The 16,520-nt window shown below is 36.9% G+C and overlaps 1 protein-coding gene and 1 long non-coding RNA gene across 3 annotated transcripts in view; one reads left to right on the forward strand and one right to left on the reverse strand.

Annotated features, from left to right (window-relative positions):
- The window catches only part of LOC108969569, a 319,863-nt gene that overhangs the window by 22,587 nt on the left and 280,756 nt on the right, over positions 1-16,520 (reverse strand). The window lies entirely within an intron of this gene.
- Positions 6,164-16,520, forward strand: part of LOC108969561 (titin-like) — a 259,294-nt gene continuing 248,937 nt past the window's right edge. Inside the window, exon 1 of the mRNA XM_018934354.1 lies at positions 6,164-6,626. The gene's annotated coding sequence lies outside the window, so the exon portion shown is untranslated. The remainder of the gene's footprint in view (positions 6,627-16,520) is intronic.

A 16,520-nucleotide genomic window follows, 5' to 3' on the forward strand; every position in this document is an offset into this window, starting at 1 on the left:
TTTGTAAGTTGTAAGGGATCTAGAACAAGTTTTCACCTGATTTTATCCAACTTAGGCACACACTGCTATGAGTAAAACTCCTCCCACTATTTCATTGAGATGATTCACGTTTTGGCCAATATATGCGGTACAAAGTTACCCGGAAGTTCGAAAATGTTTATGTTATATGGAGGCTAAGGGAAGTACGAGTATTGGGCAGATTCAATCAATTTTTGATATACATACAGACAAATCATTAAAAGAGAAGGATTATAACTTAATTTAAATTACAATTAATCTCACAGCTTGAGCGATATTTTCGATAAAATGTTCACAATTTGGACTTTGATCCACATATTAGGGACCTAGGGGCTTGAACAGTTTGGGCTGGATTCGAACAACTTTTGGCCATAAGTTGGTATACTTCAAAGGCATTATTCGTACACAATTTTATCTCGTTATATGCACTACTTCTTGATTTTGTTACTGGAAAGTGAAAGAACCATATAGAACTTAGAATAGGATTATATTTCGTTTGTTTTTGCACTGTAACATAGGAATAAATAACATCAAATAACAAATTCGGTTGGTATCGGTTGAGTATGCCCTAAGATATGAATCATTCATATTCATCGAAATGTGGGCGATGCTATGTCAATAATCCATTTTTGATACAGGCTCGTATAAAGTTCTCTTGTATCAAGATATTTGTAAAACTTACGATGCTTTTAGTAATATTTAACAGAACATTATATGGAGAGTGGGCGGATCATTACCCGATTTCATCCATTTTTACAATTTGACCTTTAAAGCCAGCTATAGTGGTCTGATCTGGAGAATTTGATCGAAAGTTCAGGAAGGTAACTTAACAATTAAAAATAAAGTCCATACAAGGATTTGATTTGGACCGATCAATTTGTATGGAAGCTACCTGCTATAGTGGTCCGATATTGGCGGTTCTAAATGGAGGTATGAACATTTTCAGATCAATAGTTCAAACACTGACGGAACCCCCAGACAGACTAACAGGCTTGGCTAAATTAACACAGCTCGTCAAGCTGATTATTTATGTATACATATGTTTATGGACTCTTTGACGTTTTCTTCAGGGTATTACAAATTAATACAAAAACCAATACAGAGGATAGCAAAGAAGGGAAATTAAAAAAATCTTAAACATTGGTAAGCAGTTAACATGATTCGAAGTTACATGTTTTAGAAAACCATTTTAGAAATATTATTCATATAAAATTTGGTACTGCAATGGACCGAGCAGGTGCTTTTCATCGTCCGCTTCTAACTAAGCTTAGAAACTACATGATACTACAGAATCATACGACGAAGTCGCAGTTGAATTAAAGATAGGGAGCTTAATTCTTGTAGAGCTACAACACTTCTAGGAATATGATGATTAATTGGTAGCGTATTAGTTATGGGAATGTTGAAAGTTTAAAGAGAATAAAACTTTTCAAATTGAAGAAGACATAAATGTCGCGCAACAAGCTTATCTAATCTGGGCGAATGAAGAGAAGGAGAGATTCGAGTCATCGAAATTTTGGCTCAACGGATGATCCATCTGACACGTAGGCGCGGCCAACATTTGAAAGAGATAATTTTCAAAAATTCATCATTCAATTTGAAGTTTCTGCGTTTTTTTTTTCATTAAAAAATATGGGATCCTCAAAACGGATAACCCTTCACATATATTTATGTAATAATTAAGATAAAAATTAATCATCAATTCTAACCTCTAATAACCTTATTCTCAACATACTATATATATGCATGAAGTATTGGGAAGGTGTAAATATTGATTACCGAAAGAATTCTTTCAATTAACCGTCGCAGTAAATTCAATAATTACGCTAATTTTCATAATCATTCTAACGGGTATTTCCAAATTAAGCTCACGCGAGAGCTATGTAAGCCGGCTACTCAATGCCATCTCAATAAAAGCGGCAACGCGGCATCAAACGATTTTTTACAGAAGAACACATAAATTTGTACATAAACTAAAAATACAAATCTAAGTGAAATCCGTTGGCAAATGAAAAAGAAAAGCGTTTCGGAAGATAAAATAAAATGAAGAAAGAGTGCCTATGGAACAGCTATTGAAGAAATCGAAACATAAAGCACTCACACGCACACAAACATACAAAAACAAAAAGGAACAAAACAATGCCGCTGATTTGGGTCACACCAAGGGCATCCACTTGCCGGCCGCCTGTTCGCTAAGCGCAGATGAATCGCCGCGCTATTGAATGAGAGCCAAAGTCGTTGGTAGCAACAAGTGCACGCAAGAATTTGTCTGGTCTCAGGCTTGCTTGGCGCAAGCTGCTGCGCGGCTGCTGCTCGGTTAGGCGGCTAATCGCGATTGTATTGTGGCATGGTTGGCAGCGTCGCGCAGTGAAATCAATTCTGGTTTTGTTTGTTTGGCTTTTTTTTTTTATTATTTAAGCTTTTTTTCGCTTTTTTGTTTAACATAAGAGTCGTGAAAAGTAGGCTTTTCGGTTTTGTTTATTGAAAAGTCGGACCGGTGTCTTCGGTTTTGTTTGTTCTCACTGTTTTTTTTTTGACTATTCGTGGCACTTGTTGTTTGTTTTATAGAAAGTGGGTGTGGTTCGTTCACACTTACAGTAGTAAGGTTTCACCGCAGGTGCTGCAATTAATGTTCATACTATCATGGGTTTCACAAATATTAAATGCCCTACGGTGCAATATTATTAGATGAGTGTTTAAGATACTTAAATTCTGATTTTTAGATATATAGGGGGTATGTTTATTAGAAGAAGTCAATATGCTTGAATGAACTGGTTTAAACTGTCAGGAACTGGGACCTATAACTCATGACGATATATTATATATATGACGATGTGACTTAATGTCGTATCGGACTTAGAATAGATTAAGTTTGATGGCTGATCTAGAGATCGCAGTAAAGCGCCTTGTGGTTAATAAAAATATGCTCAGGTTTTTAATTAATATTCCCACCAGTTCGGTGGGGCATATAAAAATGTGTTTAAGCCTTGATCTCACAAACGCGAGACAATCGAGAAGGAAATGCTGAGATGTCTACCTCGCCTTCTTCCATACAGCTTATAGGACTTAGAATCCTTAAAAAAATATAGCAAAAAAGTAAAAAGTCACACAGTTTGCAGATTTGACTCTCTCTGGCTTCGTACACTTATTATTCAAAAAGAAAAGTCCAAAGAGGCTCCGTTAGTAAAGATTTCTTGTGAGTCTAGTTGAACCTGTTGGCTTTACAAGTCTTCGAGAGACTAATAAAAGAAGTTTGATAGTTCCAGATATACAATCAGAAGTTCTCCTGTACTTTCATATTAAAAAAAAGGAATTTCATAAGTAATAGTTGTGTCTTCAATGAATCTACTGTTTATTATCTACGAATATGGCAATCACCGCTCTCGTTCAAAAATTTGCATAACTGAAAAAGATTGTAGAGAATACAAAGGCTCATGTCGCAATGAGCGATCTGTACGAAAAATCATATTGAATGACAAATTAGGTTAGACGTGAAACTAATAAAATTTTGAGATTGAAAACAGGTTTAAAAAATTGTGTTTTTTCAAAACTGATCACTGACAGATTTATTCGAATTTGATTTTCTGTATATTAGATATGTATAGTATATACAGTGAAATGTTCCATTACGAATAGTCCTCATAGCCGGATATCTAGACAAATTTTATGAACACAACGTTTTCATAATTATTTTCATACAAAAGCAGTTCACTTATGCTTGAAATTGGCTTGCATTTATTAGTTCAATAGAAATATTGTTGCAGCTTTCTACTCCAATACTACCTTTCAAATACTTGTTTTTGCCACGCCCTCATATATGGACAGCTTCACAACCACAGTGAGTTTCCGTTAATGAGGAATTTCACTGTATATCTATGATGGAAGACTTTTCTTACAGCAGTTTTTAAAAGGCTAGGTGAGTTAGAGACTCGATAATAATTATATAAAAAAGCTATACACACAGTTGACGCACACACATCTGCCGCTAGCGCATCAATTGAGGAGGACCCAAATCAGTCTCTCACACGTCGTTCTCAAGCGTTGGACATCTCTGTGACGTCGTTGTAGAGAATTTTTCGAAAAGATCTTGGCCTACATCCTTATAAGATCAAATTGACGCAAGAACTGAAGGCGCTTGAACACCAGAATGATCGTATGTCCGTGAATTTGGCTGAGCAACAACTAATAATCCGGACTGTAATTGAAAAATCATCTTAAGCGATGAGGCTCATTTCTAGCTAAATGGCTTTGTCATTGGTCAGCCAGCAATCCACACGTACTCCATAAGGCACATTTGCATTCCATAAAAATTACGATTTGGTGCGGTTTATGGGGCGGCGGCGTCATTGCGCCGTACTTCTTCCGCAATAATCAAGATCGGGACGTTACTGTGAAGGGAAATCGCTACCGTTCAATGATAACTGAATATTTTTGGCCCAAATTGGAGAATATGGACTCAGACAATATGTGGTTCCAAAAGGACGGCGCCACAAGCCACGCAGCGAATGTCACGATCGAGTTATTGAAAACCAAGTTTGGTGAATGTGTTATCTCACGAAATGGCCCAGTCAATTGGCCGCCGCGGTCGTGCGACTTCACGCCGTTAGACTATTTCCTGTGGGGCCAAGCCAGCGACGATTGGGTGTAATAAAAAATTATTTCCAGTTTGTCTATTTTTGTAGTTTTCTTACTTTGTTTCATAAGCCTCCAATATATACATTACTCACATGATGGCGCTAATTGATACTTGATCGTAAAATTATATAAAAAAAATATTAATAAACCGGTCTTAAAAGAAAGGCAAATACACGAATGAGCAAAATAAAAGTATGGATAACACGCATTCTACGTAATTATTGAGCAAATAATGTCACTTAAATTACAGCGCCAGTATATCAAAATCGACAGCAATAGAGATTTGAATACCTAATAAAATTGGCCATGGCATGCTCAAAGCGAGTGAGAGACACCGTATGTTGGTGGCGCATGCGCAGACGAGGTGAGTAGGCGTATGAAGGTATATGTACATATGTATGCATGGATCTAAGTACATATGTATTTATTTGTAACGAATGTTTGTGTTTCTTGGCGCGGGCTTAACTAGACGCGGCTATGGTATGCGAAAAGTGCGCCAAATTACTGTAAGTACAGCTGAAAGCAATAACAAAACTCGCCAGCAAACCTTCATAAATACATATATTTACATTTGTATATATGTACAAAAAAACACAATATTCATATGTATGTATGTAGCTACAAGAGCGTATTGAAACCCGTATTGCATATATGTATGAAGGCAACACAAGCTGCGAGAAGGCAAAAAATCTGTGAAAAAAGCTGCTCAAAATTATTTCAGTGGAAATGTAAAAATCAAAGCATGCTTGTACATATGTATGTGCACATGTGTGTGTAGCGACGTGATTACGGCAACACTGTCGTCACCATAATGCCCATGTCAGCGCATAGCTTGGCCATATGTGGACACACCATAAAGGTGAATATGTATTGCAAATAAAGCACGTGCATTTTTTGCTAGCTCTGGAATGTTGCCTGCAATGCCAACAACAAAAGCGCACACTTTTATGCTCCACAAGTGAGAGCAATAAGTAACAGGCAAGACAACAGCAACAATTTTCGATGACGAAGCGACAGCGAGCAACTTTTAAGCGACGAAGGCAGTTGCCAGCAACAAATGTTCGATGAAGTGCAGCGGTGTTTGGTTGCATGCAACTTCGAACCATTGGAGCACACGCACACCCATACATACTTATGCGTGTGTATGGTAAGCTGGCGCGTTTAGCTGTCAAACTTGGCTTGGCGCATGGCCAATTGGCGGTGATCGCTCAGTCGTGTTTGAGACTCGCTGCGGCTTCGACGTGCTTCTGCTCTGCGTTAAACTCGCGCGTGTGTGTGTGATTTCAGAAAAAAATTTCAAGTGTTTGCTGTTGTTGAAAAACAAAGCAAGAAATACAAAAAAATATTTAACAAAGAATTAAAACAGGCCGAAGTGTGCGCCGAAAACTTGTTACGAGTGTCAAACAAGAATATCAAAAAAAAAAAAAAGTTTAAAAATCCATTGGAATATAGAAATCAATTAAAATAAAAAACCAAAAATACGAAGCATATAAAAATCAATAAACGAAAGGAAAAATAAAAAATAGCAAAAAAAAAAAATGAAAAATTATTTTTAATCTTACAACTGGTTAACGAAGCATTGCCAAATGCCAGCAAATAAAGCCGAGAAGCTTTTGAAGTTGTGTGCGTGTGTGTGTGCGTAGGCAAATTCGGCGCCTTATTTTATTGTTTTTGCGAGTGCTTCTACTATTTTATCAATTCAAGCTGCGTTATATTTTTTCACTGCTTGTGACTTAATTAACGCTCTGCGATTTGCATATGCAAAATTATGCGTAATTTCTGGCAATTAAGCATTCTAAATTACAAAATTTGCTAATTATAAAAATCATAAAAAATAGAGTAAATTATTATGTAACTAGATAATTATGGTGAATGAAAATACAGAAAGTATCGCTAAGTGATTGTGCGTGTTTCTGTAATTGCACAAAAATATAAAAAGCATTCATTTGTTGTACAAACCTAGATTATTGCAGGTATGTTGCTATAGAAAAGAAGCTCAAGATTCAAAAACCCATTATTTTGTTGAAAAATATTAAAACTTTGATTTTGTGTGTAACTTTTTAAGTGGTAACAAGCGCATTTGTGCAAGTGCATAGTGAACTTTGAAATATTTCAAGGATAAGAAAAAAATAATATTCAGTGGTTGTGCTGATGTATTGGAAAATATTTGTTATTTATTTTTCGGAAACCGATTATGCTCCTATCTCAAATTATCAACAATTTCTAAAAATTTTAAGCGGACTGATAAAACAAACGTTAACTTCGGCTGCACCAAAGCTACAATACATTTCGCAAATACAAAAGTTTCCATACAAGATCGGTCAGTTTGATATGGTCTCAACAATTTCTTGGCAGATTATACCGTTGTTTTGTATAATGATGCCTGTCAAATTTCGTGAAGATATCGCTTCAAATAAAAAAGTTTACCATAAAAGAGCTTTTTCCCAACATTCACTTTGAATGGCAGTTCTGACAAATGGGCGATATCTTAAAAACTGAGGGACTGCCATACTTCGCGTATATATAGACAGTCAGCTAGACTTGACTGAATCATCTCAACCTTTCACGCTGATCATTTACATACTAATATTCATAGATATTTTTTAAAGGGTCTCCCATATTTCGTTCTAAATTTTACAAGCTTATATACCCTGTTCAGGGTAAAAATAATGTTGTTTTCAGGACTTTAACAAAATTTGAATTTCGTCTTCTAAATAAGTTAATTTTTGGTAATAACGGGTGATCCAAGTAGGTCGTGTTCAGCTGTTATGTTATTCTTGTTCAGTATTGTTTGGCATTTTATTATGGAAGCACTTACGCCTGAACAACGTTCACAAATCGCTCAACTTTACTATGAAAATTCACGTTCTTTGAAGAATGTGTTTCGCGCGCTTTCCTTAACTTATGTATATTCGCAACACCATCATTCATCTTGAGATCCAGCATTCATTATTGAATAATAATAGATCTGAGGTGTGGAAGACAAAGGGAAGCAAGGCGTGGTTGAGTTCTTAAGGGATTTTATAGAATGAATCTCTTTAATTTTTTACCATTTTGAAAGGCTCTCGCATTAGTCTATATTTGAATTTTTTATATTTTCTGTTCAGTTGCCAAACAAGTTCTGTTAATAATTTTGTTCGTAATTTTTACTATTTTTATTTGGCATCCATTAATCAATACAACACAATTTTTACTTAAAAAATAAAATTTGTATTTGAACTATCAGCTGGTTTTGCGTAAATATTATATCCATTAAACGCGATTCCAAGAACATATGCATATACTATACACCTTAAAGTTGTAGGTGAAACCAGCTGCAGTGAAAAAATGAAACGATTGCTCCATTTTTCTTTCAAATAACCTTTCGAATGCAATTAAATTTATAACGTTCTCTTAAAACATATATCTTAAACATATGTTGGTGTGAGTGAGAGACAACAGACAAAAAGACAAAAACAACAGACAAAAAAATGTATGGAAATTACTTCGTGAAGATCGCATCTGATTGAGTTACATTTTTGCATGCGAAGTTTAAATTATCCGCAGATAGCATTCCCTAATGCTTGTGCAAGTGTTGATTTATGGACGGTTATAGTATAGATTGATTTTAGGTATGAGGTTTCAAGAAGCAATAACAATCAAATAATATTTTAATGCATTGGTCGTGGGGGTTTTCTGATGCTTTTAAAGCGGTCTCTGGCTTTATTTCATGAACGGCTCGCCTGACATTCTCCTTAAGAGCCCGCTCTAATTGAAAGTTCTAATATCGCTGAAGCAGATGATAACACGACCTCTGACGCACGACATTCGAGTTTACATAAACGGACTGAGACAGACAAAACATCAGCAGCGATTACTGAATTTCCAAAATTCATACCAAAATTAACACTTCGATGATATGTAGGTTTTTCGGTGATCATATGTGCATTTTCCGATCTTCAGATGCGCCAGTTGGTGGTTGCCAAAATAGTAATTTAGCTTTAAATCAACTTGGGCATAAAACTTTTCGAGATATGATAATACAATTTGCAGATATCCAGCCAAAGCATAATAAATAACTAAGACTAGGTCGAAAATAATTCTAATATATATTGCTTCCAGTTTAAGGGAGACATTTCAATATTTTTTGAATGCCAATATACCAGCTAATGCAAGTTATTGAAGTTTCTTTTTTAAGGAAGAAGAAACATTTTGACCAAAATAACGTGAAAGTTTCACTATAAATGCCCGAAAATGAAATTGTAAGATTGAAAATGGTACGAATTAGTATTTTCGTGTTGCTGTGTTAAATGGACCGAAAGAAATAGTGAAACGTGATTCTGTGATAATCACGAAATTAAGCGTAAGTTGGTAGTTTACTGCACAGTCCTAAAAACCGATTGGAATTTTTAGGTGTAAAACGTATGAAATTGGTCAAAAAACACGTACGCCGCAAAGACGGATGACGTACGAAAATTCTGCGGAATTCTACACCTATAAACATACATATGTACGCATATATGTATGTACGTAGCTAGCGCGTGCAGTTTTCCTTTTGGCTTAAGGCATGTTACTGTAAAAATCTACGATCGGCAATTTTGTTTCAGAAAACATTCCTTACAACTCTACACACATATTCAAACATATGTACACGGCAAAGAGTTGTAAGTTTTTATAGTCAGTGGAAATTAGGTTAGGCGTGTGCTAGATATAGGAGTTATTGAACCACAACAACACAAAACTAGCAACAACAACAATGAATAACCGCAAACTGTATATTTTCAATATTTAAGTGCCGCACCAAACACGTCAACTGAGTACACGCATACATACTTGAATACAGCGGAGCTCGCTGATATGCAAACAAGCCGAATCGCAATAAAAGCCATCAAACCTCTAAACACAAACAACGAAGTTTGCCATAAAACCCACTTTTAATGAAAGTCAACCTACACACACATAAAAACATACATCTTTACATATACATTCATGCACATACATATATGTATGTATATGCAGGCATCAACATATCGGCATATTCATTCGTGATTGTATTACTTGTATGTTCTGTCAGTTCAACGGCTTCAACGTAGTGACATTTAACTAATTGAGCATGCGCGCAATTCTTCGGTTCTTGTTGTTTCTTATTCACCTTTTTTCCGACCATTTAATTTATTTGCGTGTAGGTAGTTGAAGTATCAGCACCGCACAGCTTTTCAGTCAAACTGAAAAAAAGATCCCGTCAACGGTTTTATTGTAGACCTCTGTCTTCCAGACTATCATATTTGTTTGCGAGAAAGGCATGTGTGTTAGCGAGATGCGAAATCCAATAAAAATGTGTGAGTGAAAAGGCATTAAAAATAGATGGGTGTGCGCCAAAAGCAGGCCGCAGGCAGTTTAAGTGGAAATCAACAAATAAATTTCAAATATCTTCATAAATTTGCGATAAAATGAGATTAATTTTTTGTGTCGGCAGTTTTTAGTGAAGGAAAAGGGTTAAGGTTTGAAACTTTGAATTAAGTATAATATATCATTTGCACAAACAAGAACAACATTAAATGCGGATTACGAGGTTATCACTTTAAAAAAATCTTCAACTTAAGACAATCTGAGAAGATGTTTTTTAAAGTTTAAGTTGTAAAGCGTTCATCTAGTCAGTTCTTTTGACACCCTGAGTGTATGAGTACCACTGTTGGGTAGTGAATTCAATAAAATGAATATTTAATTTAATATTTCGTTTTAAGAGATTTAGATTTGATTAGGTTAGGTTAAATGATTGATTCGAACAGGGATCTTTTGGGCATAATAGACCTAAGGCCACGATGTATTCCTCGTCTATCTATCTAACAGTGATCTTACTTGGATGACTCTGAACGACAGTCCGTTGTGGCAGCTAAAACTCATATAAAATAGATCAAGCGCTTTGGCCGATCACAAATTTGTTGAGCCGACTAATGTAAGTTTCTGCTATGTCCATGATTCGCCAAAAGTATGATTGGAGGTATGTTTTAACCCTGATTTTTGTAAAAGCTGGATAATGAAGAAAAAAGTGACTGGATGTTTCCCTCGAGCCTTCTTCCAAAATTTTTTATGAATTGGATCCGACAGAATTTTTAGTTTTTTACGTTTTTGTATATCTTTCCAACTTTGCTAAGGACAAGTATTTCAGTAGATCTGAATTTTCGATCTGCTTTAGGTATTAAGAATCTCGCAGTTACCCGGAGTTGGTCATCGACCAACGACTACTAAGCTCAGTGAGTGGATTTATAAGCCCGTTGAAAAGATTAAATTTCCAGTAAATATGAGAATGCGATTAAATAATACTGTTACGTGAACTCCCCAATGATTATTTTTGATTATTCTCGGCGTTAGAGAGTATCTCACTTGATCTAAGTTTTCATCATCAATTTTTATTTCATTCAAAAATGTTCTTCAGAAAAATCTTAGTAACCATATGTTTTTCGAAATATATTGTGGCTTAATATCTCAAGGATTCTACTGGAGGTAATTTCTAAATTTTGGAAGATATTTCCTGATTTTATTTCCTATTTATAATTAATATAAAATCTTATCTTTTTTGTTGGTTTCAGTCCCCTCTAAAAGAGCTCGCAGCTTTATAAGTGGGGACACGAAAATATATAGATCTTTCGTTACATACATAAGTAGTGTCCCAGTTCGGTTGTTTTGATTTGGCAAGCCCAATTTTGAAACATGCCTGATTTATACGTATAAACAAACTTGCTGGAATCTAAATCAGTCACCTCGATAGACTTGTGATAGCTTAAATTCAAGGACGTTTTATGGAAATAGAACTAATAGATAAGAAATTTTGGTATACAAAGAACGGGTCTGCAACGGACCAAATCTAACTCCAGCAAGACAAGGATAAGATATAGCAATCACTTAATTGAAAATCGGAAAAGTGAAAACTATGTGCTGACAGACTAGTGTAGAAGCTATTGAACAAGATAAAAAGTGAAAGAAATTCATAATAAGTTAAAACCATTAGAAAGGAAAGATTGAAAACAATAATTGCAGGGAAAATAATTTACGGGTCGGGAAGAGCAATGGGAAGCGTGGTGGAAGTTTTAAGGGGTTTCATGGGTTTACGGATTTCTATAAATCGAATATCTTTTCCGAGGGGTCACCGTAAATGGCGTCGCCATGGCCAAGTTTAAAATATTTTTTTCCAAAATTTTACAACTTCTTTGTTAAGGGTGAAAACCGTTTAACTCAATTTCCGGCAAAACTACGAAACGAAACGGTTTAACTACTGAAAGAACGGTGAATTAGTTCTACATTGTAAAATTAATGATTAAAGGGTTTATTAAAAATAATTTTACGAAAGTCATAAGTGAACTCCTGTATACAAAATTTTTTAGCTGGCAGGCAAATAACCTAAAGCTCTCCATATTTAATATATTTTTCTTTGCTGCCATGATGGCTTTCAGGCGCAGCTTTCCGTAAAATTACCAGCAATGACAACAGATTATACAAATAACCAAACCTTCTTAAATAGTCATAAATCAAAACAGAAAGTGTGGCAAGAAACACACCTCTTAGATGCTGATTTGAGAATATCATCATTTATAATTTAATTTCACATTTTTTTAAATGTAAATACATATGTACATACATACATATTTTCTATGCATTGGTAAGCAATTACATAAGGCAACCATTTTTCATGCCTAATTAATACTTCAACATTTATTGTTACGGTCTGCGTGTGTGCATATCGGAAACAGTTTGTTGTTTCTTGAGCATTTCTGTGACAGATTTTGCGCTGTGCTCCAGCGGTGAAGTGATGGTCGCGTGAAATGGCAAACAATTGAACAGGAAACGTCTTTGGCTGATCATGACAAATGACAGCAAGAAATGTGTTGGTGGCGGGCACTTTAATGCCGGCACTTACAGTTACGAATTGTACGCAGGTCAAAAGGTGATTTAGTTGAAACACATATGAAAATTTATATATATATACATACACATAAAATGTATAAGTGGTGTGTATGCTTAAGATATAAATATATGTACATATATTATATTTCAAAAGGAATGTGTATACATATAAGGGAAGTGGGAGATTAAATTGCTTATTCTAGTATTTAGACCATGACGACATAAATTTCCTATTTTATTTCCTGTTCCACGTATATTTGTTTGAATTTGCCGCGTTTAAAAGTAACTTTGCTGCTATTAGTTGCTGCTAGCAGATTGTATGAGTTATCCTAACCAAATGTACTTTGAGTATTATCAATTTCGCCGACGTTCTGGCGTTAATCCTACGAACTGGTTCCTATGCGACTGCGACTGACTGGCCTAGAGTAGAACGCAGGATATCCACTGAGCTACTTGCTGTTAGCAAAGTCGCAGTCGTCGTAGTTCTTACTGAACATTGTCAAATAGGTATGAAAATAATAAGACTATGTTTTTTATCTGCCCAAATAGTCAAAATTGTATGGCGGAAAGTGAGATAGAAAGCAATTTCTCGTCTAATGTCCAGCTGTTGCAAGACTGAGGTGAAAACATCTCGGCTGGCATACCTTCGGCAAATCGGTAGATATAACCGAAACTGATATTTGCTAACGCAAAAAATGCTTGATAGGCTCGGAGCGCTTTGACAAATTGCGATAGTCCGTATGATCATTATATACGGGTTTTAGGTATCACAACGGACCGTCCTTATAGACTATCCAAGTGGGATGCCTGTTGGCAATTCTAACAGAATCGGTATTTTAACCTAACCTAACCTAACTATCAATTTCGAAACCATACTCAAAGACGACTCGGAAAAGCATAGAAAATATTTCTAAAGCTTGGGAAATGTCAACGGAACTGGTAAATATACTAAAATATGAATATTTTAACGTGGAATGAACAGTTTCTCAGTTTTTGCATCCTCGTCTTAAATAGATGTTCGAGGTTAATGTCAAATAGTTCCGAAACCTTCTATGAGATTTACACAAATTTCGAAGACAGATGCCCTCAAATTCAGAATGTGTTTTTACTCTTCATAACCGAGGAGGAAGAGAGGAAGAAATACCTCCACAAAGGACTGTGATAAAGAAGTTGTGATAACCTAGACTTCTGTTGGCATCCAAATGACTAAAATATGTTTGTCCAAAGAGCCAAGAATACATATAACCTCAAAGCCAGCCAATTTTTGTAGCATGTTTCGGTAAAGAAATACCAATGTTGACCACATTTATAGTCACAATAATGCAGAATGTCATTTTATACCGTTCATACGATAGTCCGTTTTACGTAATATAGTATAACCCTCGGACCCAGCAACAAAACAAGCTTCGAAATCCAACACAGAATACCTCTTGAAAACAGGTGCTACTTCGGACTGAGTGGACAATTGAGAAGTAAAGTCCTCTCTCGACGAACAAAGACGATTTTTCGAGAGATAGATTCTGGGGAAGATTTATGGTCTTTTCTACATTGGCAACGGTGAATATCGTATTGATATAGTTCAGCGAATTAAGAGATGGACCATGTCGTCCGAATTGATGAAGACACTCCAACTCTGAGAGTATTCGACATAGTGCCCGTCGGGGAAAGCGGAAGAAGAGGAAGACCTCCGTTGGAAAGACTAGATGGAGAAGGACCTGGCTACACTTGGAACCTCCAATTGATGTCAAACAGCTAAAAGGAAGAACGACTGGTGCGCTGCTATGGCTCCACCTTAGTACTGTTAATGGCCATCAGTAGCGCAGACAACACTAAGTGTTACCCGACAGTCAAGTGAGTTAGGTGAGTTTGGTTTTTAGGTAACCTAGAAGATCGTCGTCTGGTTTTAAAGAAATGAAGGAAGAATGTCAACCGCAACGAATTACTTGTCTCCAGTAATACTTCGTGGCAATAATACACTCGCCACATGCACATACAGAGCGGGGCGCAAGTATAGCTGCAAGTGAAATGCATAATTGTAATCCAATACGGAAGCAATGGATATGTGCGCACGCGCATACGCACACTTCGCTCTAATAGACACACACACAGACAAAAATACTAGACTGCTGGTTGCACTGGTATGCAGTAGGCCCGTTGCAAGTTAAAACCGCTAACCGTCAACTCGTTTCGCCTGCTATTTGTCCATTAAACTGACAAGCCGAGTGCGCACAGCTGGACAATGCCGAAGCTGTGGTTCGCTGGCAATGCCAACTGGAGTGTGTGCATGCATGCGTGTGTGTGTATGTGTGTGGAAAAAATGGTAATAATGAAAAAAAAAGGAAAAACAAAAACAACTTGCTTAGCCAGTGCAGTACCCGCGTGCATTGGCCCCGCTTCATCCCGTCTCCAACGCAAAAAACTCGAGTCATCGCTACGCGGCTTTTATAGTCAATTGACAATTATTACATGTTTTTCATGGTTCGATCTTCTTGGCCAACTTGCCGCACTGGCTGCCAAGCACCGGGCTTTTTGTGTGCTTTTGCAGTAGCCATGCACTTGAACGGGCTTTTAGTCGCCACCGCAGCTAGTACGCCATATATGCATGTGTTGTTGTGGCCGTGGCAGCTGACTCGCTGTTGCCCTCTTTTATAAGCGCTGCTGCCACATGGCATACTTGCTTGGCACATTCCAATCACTTTGCCTTTAACCACTTTGCTCACTGAATTTCTTTCTTATCATTTACGGTTTTTGCAGCCACCACAATTCATCAAAGTCTGTCCATATGTGCGCTGGTGTGCCGTTTTTGTTGTTAGCTGTCTGATACGTGATTCCATAAGTGTAGTAACAGCCTCTATTGGCATGCACTTTTGCGCATTAGGGTGGATTTTATTTGCCATAATTTCTGCTGAATCGATTTCTCGTGCCTTATAAGTTCTAAAAGTCGGAAATTTGGTAATAAATTACTTGGCTAAAGAACAGATTCTGTGGGTTTGGCACCTATCGTTGGCACTGCGGTCAGTAAACCAAATAGATCATATTCTGATAAACGGAAGACACGTCCGTAGTGTTCTAGACGTGCATACAGCTGCAACCGAAACCATTGGCTTTCGGAAAATCCAAAAAAAAAAGGTTGTACGATGACGAGTGCAGTGACGCAGTGGAGAGAAATCAGACTCGCTACGTTACAAGCGACCACAACACGTGCGGGATGGTATAGATAATGAGAGCGGAAAAGGAAAGCGAGACAAAAAAAGGGTGAGAGGCCGAAATGCGTAAGTATGAAGAGCTTGACAAGCTGGCCAATAGGAATAATGCTCAAAAATTCTACGAAAAGATGGCGACTAACAGAATGTTTCAAAACCGGAGCATACTTTTGTAGAACCCCAAGATCTAGTGACTGATGCCCAGTGCGTACTAAAATTTTAGGGGGAACACTTCTTTAGCCTGCTCAATGGCAGCGAAAGTGCGGCGTCAGGAGAAAGCGAACCCGATTCCCCAATCGATGACGATAGAGCTGACGTTCCATTGCCCGACCATGAAGAGATTCGAATAGCCATTACCCGTCTGAAGAACAACAAAGAGGCGGGGACCGAGCTATTCAAATACGGCGGCGAAGGACAGACAAGGAGCATGCATCATCTTCTTAATAGACGACCGAAATGGGTCAGGTGGTGAATGAGAGCATGACGAAATATCTCCTCTCATCAAACAAACAGTCGTCGCACTTGCGGCTAGGCTCCGACGTAGCTGTTGACAGTCATAACTTCGAAGTCGTAGATATTTTCGTCTATCTTAGAACCAGCTATAAAAATATCCCTGAGTGAAGGGTTTTATATCCGAAGTTAAGGTTGTTTTCTTATTTTCGATATAAAAACATTTTCAACTGATCCCATTTTCACTGGGGGTACCAATTGAATAGTATTTATATTGAGTAATTTACTCAATTAGGTTAAAACTTATATCGTTTCTTAACCTTTTTTAGTTAC

The sequence above is a fragment of the Bactrocera latifrons genome, unplaced genomic scaffold (assembly GCF_001853355.1).
Source record: "Bactrocera latifrons isolate USDA-ARS-PBARC rearing strain unplaced genomic scaffold, ASM185335v1 scaffold_258, whole genome shotgun sequence".
In the NCBI taxonomy this organism is placed as follows: Eukaryota; Metazoa; Arthropoda; class Insecta; order Diptera; family Tephritidae; genus Bactrocera; species Bactrocera latifrons.